The following is a 17,029-nucleotide window of genomic DNA, read 5'->3' as shown; positions in this document are numbered from 1 at the left end:
AGGATGAACTAAAAAGTAATATTAGAAAACCTAGAACGAGGGTACATGAGTGAGTATAACTGTCATGATATAGAATCCAAAAGTGTAGAACTTAGAGTAGGTCATAGTTCGAGCAGTGTCAGGAGCCAAAACATAGGGTTTAGAGTTACAGGATATAGATCAAACTCCGTCCATTCCTATTTCCAAGATGGAGTAGGTAGCAATGGGATAAGTCCATTTAGACTTCTAATAGTATTAGGAAAGTTAGTTGAGGAATGCAACCAGAGCAAGTAAAATTTATAAGATGTGCAATGGTATCTTAAACTGTCCTATCAGGCAAAGGAGTGAATTAATAAGTAGTAATTTAAATAAAAGTAAACCTAACTGTTCAAATAGGCATGACGAACAAAAAGGATGGTGGAAAATAGCACATAGGCTCAGAACCTGAGTAGAGGTGGTGAGATAGCAATTATGGGGTCTGCGATCAAGGATTAGTTAAGCATTTTTAGTATGACCAATAGGATCACTTTATAAGAAAACATGAATGAAAATGAGTGACAGAATGACAAAAAGAGATAGAGTAGAAAGAGATATGTATGAGTGACAGTCATAGGTCACTGAGAAGTACAAGAATAAGAGTTATGACAGTAAGCATGATTGGAATCCATTTTGAAAGAGTTTATTAGTGAGAGGTATCTTCTTGAATATAGTAAAATATAGGGATGCAAAAGAGTTAAGGTAGGCATAAAAAGGTAGAAATGGAGTACAAGGGGAGATAGAAAATCTTAAGATGATATATTAGGCAAATCAGTGGTACAATAGAAGGATTACTGTAGTTGATATCTTATATAGAGATGATGAAATTTCAGGGAGAAGGCCAAGAGACATGAATAGTGTGTTGATGTCAATAGGAGGAGATTTCTCCTTCTCTTCAAGTTTAGATCGTACATGTGGCTCCAAAAGTCTACATAAGCAAGGGAAATAATGTTGTGATGACCTAGTATTTAAGAACCTGATAGGCACCAGTCTGTACACATTCTTCTTAAAAAGAAAATGATGATAAGCGTGTACCTGATGTTATGTATGAAAGGACAATCAGAGTAGTGACAGGAATTAAATCGAGTTAGTCACCAGGGCTCGCAACCTTCTGAACTATAAGCTAGAGGAAGAGCTAGTTGTGAATAAGTTTTAGTGGATGAAATTGTTACTGATGGGTAACTTTAAGGTTGAAGTCTAAAGAGTCGTGGGCAGTATGTGTGGTTGTATTAAGGAGAATAAACACGTGAAATATCTTGACCGAAATTATAGCCTAGCACACATTTCCCACAATCATGTTAGTTCAGCTGCAACTTTTAGTTTTAAGGGCTCCTATCTAACTATGATGAGCAATTTCCTATAAAGGATAGTAGGGAATGATAATGTTCTAATAGTTAAGTTAGGAAAGAAGGCACAAAAAGAATTTTCTAGGGTCAATTACAAGTGTTACATAATGTGAAAGATGTACTAATAGAAGCCAATCGTAAGGTTAGAATCCCAAAAGTAATGGAACTAGTAATCAAGATAGGACTAAGAGATAAAAAGAAAGTCAAAGTAGTTGTTGGGATGGATATCCTTAAAGGAAAGGCATAAGGGTGAGAGAGGACAAAGGTTAAAGAATAAGTACAATAAGTTGGAAAGATATCAGCACTAGCAGAAATAGAAAAAAAAAAAGAAAAAAAAAAGAAAAAGATAAGATCCAAAGGATAGGTGAAAAGCTCAGTAGAGTTGGTTACGATGATGAGAATAAAAAGGAATAAGTACGCTAGGGACACACTAAGGGATGTTTAAAACAAATTATGGTGAAATGGTAAGATAAAAGAATAATGGAGCCTCAATTTAAGTACCAATGCGTCAGGAAGCACGTCAAATATTAAGAAATTTCAAGCAGAAGGTAAGTAACTCTCTTTTCAGAAAAGGATTAGGATATGATAAGTTGTTTTGACTGGATGGCTTAGGAATACGTAGACTTTTGTTAAATTAGAGAAGAGGCCCAGCCCACTTTTTACTATCAATAGATAGAATATAAACGCTCAACACTTGGATAAAGCTCTACATAACTAGTTACATAAGATGGACAGGGGTTGATTTGAGAACCTTAGTAATTACACAAGTAAATTGGGAATTCGAAGTATCATCGGAATGAGAAGATGCATAGGTGTTGACCAATGGAGCCATAGGACAAGTAAAGATATCAAACAAGATACCTATGATAGGTGCTACGGGAAAGCATCTCATACAATACTATAGAATAAAGAATATAAGTCATGTCTGTAGGAAGTAGAGATTGTTGAAACAGAGGTATGGGGACTGAAGTCACTAAGAGATACGCTAGGGCACAATGACGGAGAGGTAAGCACCAAAGCTGATGGAAGTTATGAGATATCAAGTCAAACACAGTGGAGGTATAGTGAGTACTGAAAATGTCAGAAAAAGATTAAGGGGTGGTTTGAGGTATGAGTTTCGCTGTGAAATGACGATGATAACTAGGATACTACAGCAAGCAAAAGAGCTATACGAATCCTAGGCGAAAGGATGTAAAGTTTGCAGTGGATGATTATGTATTCCTAAAGGTCTCCCTAATGAAAGGAGTCATGAGGTTTGGGAAGGAAGGCAAGCTGCCACCTAGATACATAGGACCTTTTGAGGTCATTGATAAAGTTTGAATAGTTGCTGACCAATTGGAGTTACCACCAAGCCTTTCTCAGGTCCACCCAGTATTCCACATTTCCATGCTTAGGAAGTACATACTTGATCCTTCCCATGTGTTACAACCCGATACAGTGGAGTTGAAGAAAAACCTAACATTCGAAGAGTAGCCAATAGCCATAGTGGACTTTTAGATGAGGCAGCTATGGTCAAAACAGATCCCTATGGTTAAAGTTTTGTGGAGGAGCCAATCGGTAGAAGAGTGTACCTAGGAGTCAGAGCAGGAAATGCGCAACAAGTACCCATACTTGTCCACTGTGTAATCTTGTAATTCTTTATTCTGTCTTATATAAAATTCAAGAACGAATTTTCTATAAGGAGGGGAGAATGTAACACCCATAATTTTCAAATAATTATTTTATATGTAAATATAAATATTTTAGTCTAACCCTTGGTGTTGTGGGCTTTGTGTAGGTACATTCATTTCATGGCAATTCGATCATCGCCCAGATTTATAATTTTGGGCTTAGCAGATAAGCTACCTGAATCACTTCGAAACCAGGTCAAAGTTATAGGCTATCCCACCATTTTCTAACGGATTCCAAGCGTCATAATTGGCATGGGTAAATCCAAACTCCAAGTTTCTTCAATTTTATAATGCTAGGTTTAGAATAAAATTTCATAAAATATTCATAAATAGTTAAAAAATTATAATTCCTTTTGTATTAGCTTAGTAATATTGCTAAGGACCGCGAGGAAAAATTTTAGAATTTTTAGAGCTCATTTTGGTAGTTTTTGCAAAAAGGACTAATTATAGGGACTAAATTATAATTTTTTAAAATTGTGATTGTTGACTGTTTGGATGGGCCATTTGATGTGATTGAGATATGGTTGTATGACTTTATGGATATAGAAGTGTATTTTTGAGCCTTTTTGCAGGTTGGGTAGGTCCTAGGTATAGGTGGAACTCTGTCGGATTTTCGGCACAACTTAGGATGTCTTTGGTTCTTTTTAAACTTATATTGAGTCAATTATATTAAATAAATGTAATGTAATTGTCAGGTGAGTCGGGAGAATCTTCCTTCTCCACCCAGCCACCACATTGACCTCGATTTACATCTGTGAGTAAAATATTGATTTTAACTATAATTTCAATATTATTATATATTCGGGTATGCCCATGCATCACTTATAAATATATATTTATGTAGTTAAATACTAGGCGCATTTTATATTGTATCTTTATTTGATAAAATATTATGGATGTTGTTTTATAGTAATTTGGAGCAGTGTGCGTGTGTTGGCATGCATGTGGTGTGTGATATTGAATATGGACTGGACGGATAGATGCGGCTGGAGCTTGACTTGCGGGGACCCAATCCTATTGTGGTTAAGATCGGGTAAGCACGGCTTGAGTTGATCTCATTGGCTCCCGCATTTGGACTATTAAGAGAAAGTCTAGCTTGAGATATACTCATTGGCAGAGGTTAGATTTAAGAGAGCTGTTTAGGGGATCAGCTCTCATATATATATATATATATATATATATATATATATATATATATATATTGTTTGAATAATATATGGGTGTGTGAGTGCTTCAAATTACCTTCTTGTTGTCTGTGATGTGACTTGTATGAAATCTTTGAAGGTGTTGCATTCCATCCTTTAGGGTGCACTAGCCTTAGATAGCTATAAAAATTATACTTAAAATCAGTATTTTACTCTCTGAGTCGAGCGCTCACTCCTGTTCACCTTATTTTTCCAGGATACAGGAGATTTCTTGTTGAGTTCTAACCTGCCTCTCTTATTCGCAGGTCATTTAGTAATATCTATTATGTTTTGTAAAACTTTACTAAATTCTAGAACTCCGCATGTGTTAGAAGTATCTTATTTGATTTGGGTCTGTAATATAATACTATATTAGATCTGTAAATCTATTAAATGCATGTATGATTGGATTGAATGAGAGAGCTGAGCTCTCATTTGATTTTATGACATGATGAGTATGTGGAGGGTGAGCTGAGCTCCCTAAATTGATATATATTGTGTTTACAGGTCGGGTGAGTCAAAAACTCCCTGTTAGGTGATCTATGTTATGGTCGTATTTTTTCTAGTTGATTTCTTGAAATTGGGCTCAATATAGGCCTTAGGATTAGGTTAAGGAATAGTTAGGCTTACTATAGGCTTCGGGGGCTTTAGGCTAGCCCAAGTCCTAGTGCTAGTCTGACCCATAGGTTGGTTCATGACAATTTAGGTCCTAATCAATTGCTAACATATTCAATTTGCCATAAGGAAAAAAAATTCTCAAATTTATCAAGTTAGGGTTTTGGAGAAAAACCCACCCAATAGAGGCAGAATCACATTTTAACCACCTAATCTGGGTAGTGAAGCCCCCAAATGTTTGCTCTCTAGCTTGTCCACACAAGCCCCTTGATCAAGATACCTTGCTCCAAGTAAAGCTCCTTGAATCTCCTCTCCTATGATTCAGCCAAATAGAGAATGGAAGAAGGAGGAGTTCTTTCTTGATTATGGAAGTGATGAGAAACCTTTTCTCAAGCTTTTAATTCAAGTATTTAACACTTAAATATCTTGAATTTGGCTAGGAAGAAGATAGAAACTCCTCTTCGATGGAGGAAGGAATTCGACCTAATGAAGGAGGAATATGACAACTTTGTCTCCTTCTCTTTTTATATTTATGCTTTAATTTTCGTAATTAAAATTAATATGACAACTTTGATTGACTAAACAATTTAGTTTTCTAATTCTCATTGGTCCACATGTCAAGCTCTTAATTTTAATTAAGATAATTAAACTTGTTTAATTAATATTCTAAATACCAATTAATTTAATTAATTAACCCTTAATTAATTAAATTTTCCTCCCATTTATGACCAAGTCAACCTTTGTCATATAAGCATTTGACCAAGTCAAAATTTCAAACTTTGAAAAGTCAAACAAATCAATTTTTGATTTTCTACCTTCATGGCAAATTTAATCAAGTTTATATTTAATACTTTAAATATTAACTTGAATACTTCCATAAATAAATTTAGTTTCAAGTCATGCTAGTAACTTTGCAATCTAATTGTAAAATAAATTTATTAATTCAATTAATTAATTTAATTAATTATTACTTTGATTATGTTGCTCTTATGTATGTGACTTACTAGGTTCATTACTAATTGGTAATGAGAATAATATTAACTTCTTAATTTTATTGGAACCATTCCAGACTCAAATGAAATTCTCTTTTCATTTGAATTCTCATAAGTTATAGTTGACATCTAATATAATTTGCTATGACTGCCCAATTAGTTCTGAATTAATTTTCTAATTCATGAACCTTGATCATATGTACCATGTACTAAAATTTCTTAGTTACCAAATCCTGATTCCAGCTAGCTTCATGGTTTCATGTCAAACTCTTATACTTAGAATCATATTTCCTTCTTTTAATTCCAATTCTTGATTAATAAGACTATCCTGTCAAAAACTCTTTTCTGACTGAATTTATCTGTCTTAGCCAAGAACTTGAATTTATTAAGAACAATTAAATAAATATAGGATTTTATCCCTATTTACTTAGGATAACGGATCCTATTTTAACTAACACATATCTTCATGTATAACTAGTCAGAGCCAACATATGCCCATATTAAGTGACTACCAATAACACAAGGGTGTTTTGTCAAATAATATTTATATCATTAACAGATATATACTCTAAGGTTTTGTCGTGAATAATGATGCAATCATTTTTATTTTATTTGTTTATTTCCCTTTCTAATGACTAGGGCTATGTAATATTTGGTTCAAATCGAATCGAATCTAGTCAATTTGGTTCAATCGATTCAATTTTTAATTTAGATGGTTAGGTTCGATTTTAAGTTTTAAATATTTTTTATTTTTTGGTTCAGTTCAATTATTGGAGTGAAAAATTTACAAAAATAGAACCGAATCAATTTTTTTTCTTCTCCTTAAAATGTCGCGTTTGGGGCAGTCTATATATAATAGTTTAATAAACCCTAATCAACCTCTTTTCCTTCTTTCCCATTCCAGCCGCCTCTACCTTTCTTCTTTCCGTAAATCACAACACAGTCACTATCACCTTCTTCTTTCTTCTTCTTCTCACGCCATCACCATCACCATCACCAAGCCATGCGACCATCTCATACTTCTTTCTTCTTCTTCTTCTTCTCCTTCGCATGCAGCACCATAACCACGTGACAATACCATTCGGTCTTCATGCATGAGCTTCATCTTCAGTCTTCATCCTCAAATCCTAAAAGGGCAAATGTCTTTTGAATTTGATGATTTGGGTATTCAAAGGACAATCTTGATTTTACTTTTTTGGGTTTTGAACATCAATCTGTACACAAGTTAATTCTTTTTCAATGAATTTTTTGGGTATGTTTGGGGTTTGTTGATTTGAATTTTTAATTGTTATGTTTAGGGTTTGTTTATTGAAATTTGGTATAAAATTTTTTTTTGTTAATTTAGATTCAATTTTTATGTTGATTGTATTATGAAATTGCAAATGTAAATCTATATAGTTGTTATTTGTTGAAATTTTTTGTTCTTGAAACTATAAATTTTAGAATAAATTGAATCTGTATAATTGGTATTTGTGTTTGTGATGTCTGTGACGTTGAATGTGGAAATTGGAATCGTTGAATGAGAAATTGGCTGAATCGAACCAAACGGAATCGAATCAGTGTGGTTCGATTTAGTTCAGTTTTCTTAGTTATTCGGTTTAGTTCAGTTTGTAAAATTTATGATTTTGATTAATCCGATTTTAACAGTTAGATCCAATTCGGTTCGTTTTGAACTGAATGCTCACCCCTACTAATGACATAGGAAATTTCCACCTTTGATAATTGATACCCTTTGCATCAATTTTTTAAGCTTATATATCAAATGAGTGGCTTACCAAGAGTAATGGAATCTTGAATAATCCTACTCTATGCCTCATTTGCTTGTTGACCTTAATTTCTCACCCATTATTTTCGAGATCACATCAATTTCCATAAGATAATTCTCTAAATAGCATAATATGTTTGCAAAATTTACTTTAATACCAGGTAAATTAATTTCAATAATCCACTTGCTATATAAAAGAAGCATCTAAACTGACAAATTACCCTAATAATCAAGTGGATTTGCTCTTTGTAATCATTCTTATTTTTTGAAAGTCTAATTTGATTAAACTTAATATGAGAATTTACCAATCTTGGAATCCAAATCAAATAAAGATTTATCTTATGTCTTAAAACAAGATCACAACAATAATAATAATATAATATAATAATAATGAAAATCGAAATTACCAATCTTGAATCCAAAAAAAGAAAATTAATTTCAATAATCCACTTGCTATATAAAAGAAGCATCTAAACTGACAAATTACCCTAATAATCAAGTGATTTTGTTCTCTTTGTAATCATTATTTTTTTTGTTTTGCCACTTGCTATATAAAAGAAGCATCTAAACTGACAAATTACCCTAATAATCAAGTGGATTTGCTCTTTGTAATCATTCTTATTTTTTGAAAGTCTAATTTGACGATTAGACCTAAGCAACGTTAAAATAGTTTAGAATTAAACTTAATATGAGAATTTACCAATCTTGGAATCCAAATCAAATAAAGATTTATCTTATGTCTTAAAACAAGATCTGTAACACCAATAATAATAAAGAATAATAGTAATGAAAAAAGAAAATCTATACCATACTCTCTCAGCATCATGTTATTATGTTTGGTAAATGCCAGAATTTTCTAAGAATATCTAAGCCTTAGAATTGGGTAAAGGCATAATTCCTCATACTAATTATGGTAATGAGGTTCCTAAACAAGATTCAGCATAAACTTACAATTTATTGAAGAAATCACATCTTATACTCAATGCGGTAAGCACTTAATTTGCATTAAATTAATGAGATTTTTTTGTTGCAGAAATATTCTAACAATTCAGTCACTCTAAAGCTAGCTTGTCTCAATAGTGTACACAATTTTGGTAGTCTACCTAAAACATTATTAAATTCTGTAATTATATGATGATGTGTGCAGTAGCTTCACGAACTATATATCTCAAATGTTATCTTATGCATGAAGAAATCATCTATCAATTTTTTTTTAGAGCTTATAATATTAATAGACAGAAACCATGAAATCATTTTTAATGTTGTTAGTTATCTGCATATGACTCATATGATTGGCTTAATTTGAAGTGATTTTATGATATAATATTCAAGACTTTGATTCTGAGTGTCTTTTGAATATGTTTTATATGTATATTCACAAATTAAAACTTATGAATTATAAAACATATATAGAACTGAATGCTTCCAACCCATTTGTTTTTTTTTTTTTTTTTGTTAGCTAGTAATTTTGCTAAACAAAGAAGAAAGGACACTTGGATCGATTCAATCACGATTTCAAGAAGTTTCCAAAGAGAGAAACCTTCAGTGATGCAATGGAATTGACGAATTGTTTATTAAAGCTTACAGCTTCAAATGGGGCACTATGCCATCGTATAGGATGACATATATAAGATCTGTAGTTTTATTCCATATTTGTGGCTAATTATTAAATATTGAATTCTGGAGATAAGAGAAGGCTGAAAGCTAATCATCTTCTAGTCAAACTCTATAGTAAAATGCTCAAAAAAAGAAAATGAAAATAGAACTATATAGCACGGCTGCTTTGTTTGTTAACCAAAAATATATACGTTAATATGTAGCCATGTTTATCGCAGAAGCACAGGAAAGCCATACCATACTATTCCAGTAAAGGATATTCAAGTATGTATTAATTAGCTTCCACTTTTTTCTATATGTCAATTTCTATTTATTTTCAGTTAGGTGGGATTATAATCGTGTCAAGCATTATGGTGTTCAAATTTGATTTATATTTATTATTTTAAGTTGAAGCCTAAATCGAGTTCACCTTTAAATAAGTTTCTTGTTCGCTGAATTTGATAATTAAATTAAAATTAATAGTTTAATATAATCCTAATACTGCAAATGTATAAATTGGCATAGAAAATAATAATAATATTTTTTTATGCTTACAATCAGAGTATTTCTAAATCAGCTTTTATACATCAAAATTAAGTCTCATTTTAATGGAATTGAACCTTGATTAATAAGGAAAAAAAATCCCATGTTTTCTAGCTAAACTAAACCTATGCGTAATATCAAAACGATTTAATCAAACACAAAACAATAATAAACACTGTGATTTCCTTCGCTTTTTTCTTATAAGCAAAGTTATTTTATTGAATTAGGAAGAAAATAACAAAGTATATTGCCACCCACAAAACTTGTATGAGATGTGGCATGATAAAACTACAAGACCAAGAAACTCATATGTTAGTACTACAAAATGGGTAATGTAACAACCCAAATTTCCTAATAAATATATTTTTATAAATTCTCTTTTATTGAGCTAATAATTTATTGATATTTTACTCATAAATTTAAATTAATATTTTTACAATGGTAATTTGTGTTAAATGGGTATTATTTTTACATGTATTATTATTATTTTCATTATTATTATTATTTATTTATATGACTAGTTTTAAACATCCATATTAAATGTTTAATAAAATATTATTTTATATTATTAACAATTGATTTAGTGGTCATTAATTTAATTATTATTATCATTATTATTAACATTGTTATTATTATCAATTTAAATGTATTAAAGAGAGATTAGGGATCTACGTGAACAAATAAGAAAAGTTTAGGGATTTTAATAAAATTAAAAGTTAAAAAAAAACTTAAAAACTTAGCAGCACCCCCCCCCCTCTCTCTCCTCTCTCGCGTCACCCCTCCCCCTCACCTTCTCCCTCTCGTTTTCCGGCCAGCCAGCCAACACCAGCACTAGCGAGGCACCAATGGGACTCCCCCACCTCAAGACCACATCAGGCAGTGGCAGCCACGCAGCAGGTGACAGGGAGGAAGAGAGAGAGAGAGAGAAGAAAGGGAAGGAAAAGAAGAGAGAGAGAGAGAGAGAGAGAGAGAGAGAGAGAGAGAGAGATCTAGGCCATTTTCTAACCGTTTTCGGCGGCCTACCGGAATGGGGAGGGTGGCGCTCGACTCCTGGGACCACGGGCTTCCCATCTCGATTGGCGGTGCTCTGTTCCATTGAGGTTTCCGGCGAGTTTCAAAGAGAGAGAAAGAGGAGAGAGAAAAATTGGACAATGGCTTTCCGGCCATTTTCTCGGCGATCCGACTGTTGAATCAAAAATCCAAGACCACCGATGGACTCAGGATAGCGAAATCTTCGAGATAGGACCAGTCCCGCTCCGATCGGACACCGTTTGAAAAAGGCGATAATCAGACAGTCCTGATTGCTTGGTGAGATTTTTAAACTTTTTCGATTCCTCCAATTTAAAAATAATTTTATGATAATTATTAACAAAATTTGAAATTAATTTAGGTACAATCGGATCAAGGATAGCTCACCGGCACCGGGACCGCATTTTCAGCCAGATCCGACTGCCCGGTAGCCCGTCTCAGAACGCGGTTGATATTATAGTCAATCCTAGCATTTTCAAACGTTTTGGACACGTTTCAGGTGTCAAAATTGGCATAGGTAAACCCAAACTCCAAGTTGCTCATTTTCGACTAATACTAATTTAGAATAAAATTCATAAAATATTCGTGGATGATCAGAAAATTATGATTCATTTTGCAATAGTCTTATAATATTATTAAGGACTACGGGGCAAAATTTTAGAATTTTTAGAGCTTGTCTGAGTGAATTTTTATGAAATGTTAATTATAGGGACTAAAACGTAATTTTTTAAGTTTATGACTATTGTCTGATTTGGAGGGCCCAGAGAGGCCATATAATGTTAATGAGATGTGATTGTAGAAACTGATATTTATAAGTGTTATTTGAATCTTTTTACAGGTTGGGTAAGTCTTAGGTATAGAGGAAATTCTGCCGAATTTTCGGCATAAATTAGAATGCATTTGCCTCTTTAAATTTATTTTTATTGGAATTAGCACTAATAAATTCACAATAAAATTATGTAGGTAATCAGGGTCAATCATCTTTCTTCACCCAATCTCTACAGTAGTATATGATATACTGTGAGTAAAATATTAATTTTAATTATAATTTCGATATTATTATATGTTCAAGCATGCCCATGCATCGCTTATAAATATGTATCTATGTAGTTAAACACTAGACAGGTTTTATATTGCATTCATAATTGATGAAGTGCCATGGATGTTGTTTGTGGTAATTTGAAGCAGTGTGCGTGCGTTGGCGTGCATGTGGTATGGTATTGGATATGGACAGGACGGGTAGACACGGCTTGAGAGACACTCGCTGGGACCCGGTCCTTTATGGGTAAGTCAGAATAGATAAGGTTTGAGAGACACTCGCTGGGACCCCGCATTTGATTTGTTAAGCGAAAGTCCGGCTTAAGAGACACTCGCTGGTAGAGGTTGGATTAAGAGAGCTGTATAGGGGGATCAACTCTCATATATGTACTGTTTGAATAGTGTTGGGTGTGTGAGTGCTCCAAATTGCTTTTTTGCTATTATGATGTGATGTGTATAAAAATTTTGATAGTGTTGCATTCCACTCTTTAGGATGCATTAGCTTTAGATAGCTATAGAAATTGTACTTAAAATTGGTATTTTACTCTCTGAGTCAAACGCTCACTCCTATTCACCATATTTTTCTAGACTACAAGAGGAAACATTTTTCAAAATAACATGCTCCTTTCCTCGCAGGTTATAAAAAAATTACTTAACTGTATTATTATTATCTAAATTTGTAATTTAGAACTCTGCATGTACTAGTAGTAGCATTAATCCTATCAGGGACTGCATGAATTTAAGTTTTTGTATTAACAAATAAAATTTTTTTATGAGTTTTAAATAATTTGTACATTATGTAACAGGGCTGAACTGGGCTCTCCTAATTTTAGTTTCTGATAATTACTGGGTTAAGTTGACCCGAAATAAAATTATAATAATTTAATTTAAATTATTTTATATGCATATTGGGCCTAAATTGTGGGCCTGGTCATGGGTTTAAGAACAGTAAGGCTTACTACAAGCCTCGGAGGCTTTATGCCGGCCCAGGTCCTAGTGTCAGTCCGGCCCATAGGTTGGGTTGTGACAGGTAATTATTGAATATACTGAGAATACTAAAAAATAATATTTCTTTTGATATAATAAAATAGTTTGTGCATAATTATAGAGAGGCAAGACCCATACTTTCAGAGAGAGTGTGCATATGTACCGAATGCACCTAATAATTTTTCTTTACGTATGGCAGGCGAGCAGGTTTTTGCGAGCACCCGACCCGTCCAAACCATAATAGGACGAGTTTGAATTTATTTTATTTGGATTTGGGTGGGTTCGGGTTTAAAAAAATTATCCGTTACATTTTCGGATTCTGCACCATGGGTACCTGCTATCGAAACCTGCTTAGCTAATCGGGTAACGAATTTAGGGTACCCTCATACCAAACCCATTTAGCTATGCAGATTTAGGGTACCTGTAGGTATCCAATTTTATTACCTGTGAAAGTGGAAAATACTATGAGCCTTTAGTGGGACTTGAACCTTAGACCTCCAAAAGTACAAGGACCATAGTTTACTACTAGGCTACATCTTACATTAATTGTTTATATGTGTGTATGTATATATAAAACCTTCATATTTTTTTGTATAAAAATTATATTGTATATATATGTTTTTTAAACATCAAATTTTATATTATCAGTGTTAAATAAAAAGGTTTTATAATTTTACATACTATACTTTACATTATATAATTTCAACATTGATAAATTAAATTAAATGAATAAAATTTTTAAAAGTTCTCTAAATATTTTTAAGTAATATTTTATGAAATCTCTCACTATCTCATTCTTTACTTATTATCCATATATTTATAATTAATCTTATACTTAATACTCTATCTCTCTTTATCAATTTATTGTTACTCTCTCTCAATGTATTATTACTCTCTCTCTCTTATATTACTAATACTATTATACTATCAATCTTTTTATCTCTGTATGTATAATTAGTTTCTATATGTATCCTCTCTCTCCTCTCCTATCAATATATATATATATATATATATATATATATATATATATATATATATATATATATATATATATAGTTGCATGTATTAGTAATTTATTACTCCCTCCCTATATCATAATCTCTATCTTTCTCTCAATTTATCATTACTTTATCATAACTATCTAAACCCTTATAATGATTGGTGTTGTGTCCGCAAGTGCACGAGTCACAGTAGTATAGTTTTAAAAATGATATCAATCCCACAGAGAATTGTGCTTAAATTGGAAATAAAAGGATAAGCTAATTAGAATGGCAAAATTTAAAGATATTAAAAATGAAATTTAAAAATTAAAATTGGTATTTGAGGAATTTAAACTAAATCAAACAATTAACTAAATTAATTAAACTAGATTACCAAAATTTAATTTGAAATTTCTATTTATGAAATTGAGAGGAATTAAATCTAAATTCAATAAAAATTAAAGTGATTCTAGAGATTGGATTTTCAATATTGATTGCATGTGGTTTATCCCTAATTTAGCCAAACATATGAGAATTGCAATTTTGAGGGAAATCAATTCTTAAATTTTTGAAACCTTTTTCAAGCATTTCAAAGTTGGTTTTCATTAAATCAAACCCTGTTTTCACGGTATTTCAAACCTCACAAAAACCCAATTAAAGCTTTAATTGATTTTGGAAAGTCCCCTTAATCCTCTTAGCTTATCTCTAACACCAAGAAAACTAAGTTTATTGCAAGATTATCTATCCCAAATATTCACTTTTCAGTCCATCTATTAAGGATTAAAACTTAACTTAATGAGGGCCCATTCATCAAGCAAGGCAACAAGCTCACAAGCAATAAATCAAAATGTAACAAACCTCATTTAAATGACTAAATTAGTTCAAAATCATAATACAAAGCAATATTTACAAACCCATCTCTAGAATCTCAAATAACTACTCACAAATCATAGTTTAAAGACAAACCCAAGTGTAGAAATGAAGAAATAATGGAAATCTAAGTTAAGGAATAGAAAAACCCAGAAGAATACTGCAGAATCTGCTGCTGGAGAGTTGTAGAATGCCTCTGCTACTACTGCAAAAATGCCTTCACGTGCTTCACTTTTTCTCTCCTTTCTTGCCAAAAATGCCTCCCTTCCTCCTTATTGAAAGAAAATAGATAAAGGAGGTTTTATATGGGTTAGGGGTCTGCCCTAGAATGGTTAAAAAGGTGAAAGATTCCAGAGAAAGTGAGGTATAAAATCAGAGTAACGAAAATGCCACGTCAGCCATTTCCAGTAAAAACGACATAAGCTGAATCGGTTGTATCGCGGGTTGTGTAACTCTCGGCCTGAATATCTGACGATCAACACAACCTGCGACATAAGCTAAATCGGTTGTGCTGCAAGTTGTGAAGCTCTCGGCCATTTTTTACTCAACTTCAAAAATTTTTGCAATTTAACTCTAATCTCCTCCAAATGGCTACTCTGATCAAAATACACCAAATTTCTCCAAATTTAACCTACAAAATAAATAAATTCTAAAAATTAAACTAAGAAGTGTAAAAATTATAAAATTGACTAAATATATGTTAATATCTATAATAATAGCTATGAACAAGAATAAATTATGTGTAAAAATTACACGTAAATGATGATATAAATGCATGCATCAATGATATGTTAAATTATAATAGATGAATGATATGTTAAATTATAATATAATATTTGTTAATAATTTTTATTTAATTAAATAATTTAAAATTTAATTTTTTAAATAATTATGATAAATTAAACTATATTAATGTAAAAATAATTTAAAAACTTTTTATATTATAAACTTAAAGAGCTAAGCATGACTCATTGATTATCTTTATTAAGTTTTAATATCATGATTAATTAATAAAAAAAATTTTATTTATTACTTTAAAACTACGTCGTTTCAAAAGAAGCAAGATCACAAATAACTCAAATCACACTCTCATCTCTTATTCTCTTTCATTCTGCCAAGTTGCCACCTAACAAGCTAAACCCACACCAATCTCCCAACCCAGATCTCACTCACCTCTCACCTTACACCGATTGCCCAACCCATAAGCCCTCTCTCTCAGTCTTGGCTCTATTCAACCTCTCTATTTGTGCCACCTAACCCATAAGCCCTCTGACTTAATTGTTAGATCGACTTTCAAGCTAGTACAACGTGTATGATTAGGTTTTACTAACATTGACTTTTAGGCTAGCTCAATGTTTGCTAATATACAAAATTGTTCTGGTAAGTGAGTTTGTTGCAAATACTGACATAATATTCATTAATTTTATTTTGGTTGGTGAGCTTCTTGTAAATGTGGATTTCAATTGTTCAGTGCCTTTTTTTATGAAAAAAAAAACTTTGGATTAGAATTTATGTTATCTTGATATGTTTCAACTTGAATTGGACATAATCACATTTTGATTTGCTAGTTGGTATTTATGTACTGTATACTATTTATTCTCGGTAAAGTTGTAGTTAATTTATGTGCAACATTCCATCTCTTTAAGCAATTGGTTGTTCTCATACAGCATTGATCTTTCTAAATAGTTAAGAATTAATAGGTTAACATGGTTGTTCTGAGCATGCCTTTATAATAGGCAAAAGTTTTAGTTTATATAATTGGAGAAAATCTTTTCTTGGCATTCATTAATCTAATAACATGTATTTGTATACCATGAGTTCTTTTTGGACAGTGTTTGAAATCTAGATTGGGGACTTATTTCTAAACCATTTCAATGACATGTTAAATTATAATAGATGAATGATATGTTAAATTATAATATAATCTTTGTTAATAATTTTTTATTTATAAAGTGTAATATTCTAAATCTTTTTTTATAATTTATTTTTGAAGGTATTGAAGGAATTCTCATCAAGCCTTCAGATTTTGAAGTTCTAAGATTGTGTTTCTATGAGTTGTATGAGTTGTTTTAAAAGTGTTGTAATTTTGAACTTCTTGTTTTTATAATTTTTTATTTAATTTATTATCATTTAGCATGTAATGGGATGATATTTTTATCATGTTTTATGTATTATGTTTGTTTGAATTATGAAAACTTTGGTTAATATTTAGTATTATATTGTTTATTGACTGAATTTGCAATGTTCAGGTTTGGGTTTAGGTTCGGGTAAGCTATTCTTTTTCATTTTTCCAGCAAAAATGCATAAAAAAATAACGGGTTTGGGTGATATGCAGGTATTAGTAATCGAATTTGAAATGGATTTGAGTAGTATAATATATATTTTATTCGGGTTGGAGA

Source organism: Hevea brasiliensis, chromosome 15, assembly GCF_030052815.1.
Source record: "Hevea brasiliensis isolate MT/VB/25A 57/8 chromosome 15, ASM3005281v1, whole genome shotgun sequence".
Taxonomy (NCBI): Eukaryota; Viridiplantae; Streptophyta; class Magnoliopsida; order Malpighiales; family Euphorbiaceae; genus Hevea; species Hevea brasiliensis.
Note: the sequence above shows the minus strand (reverse complement) of the source record.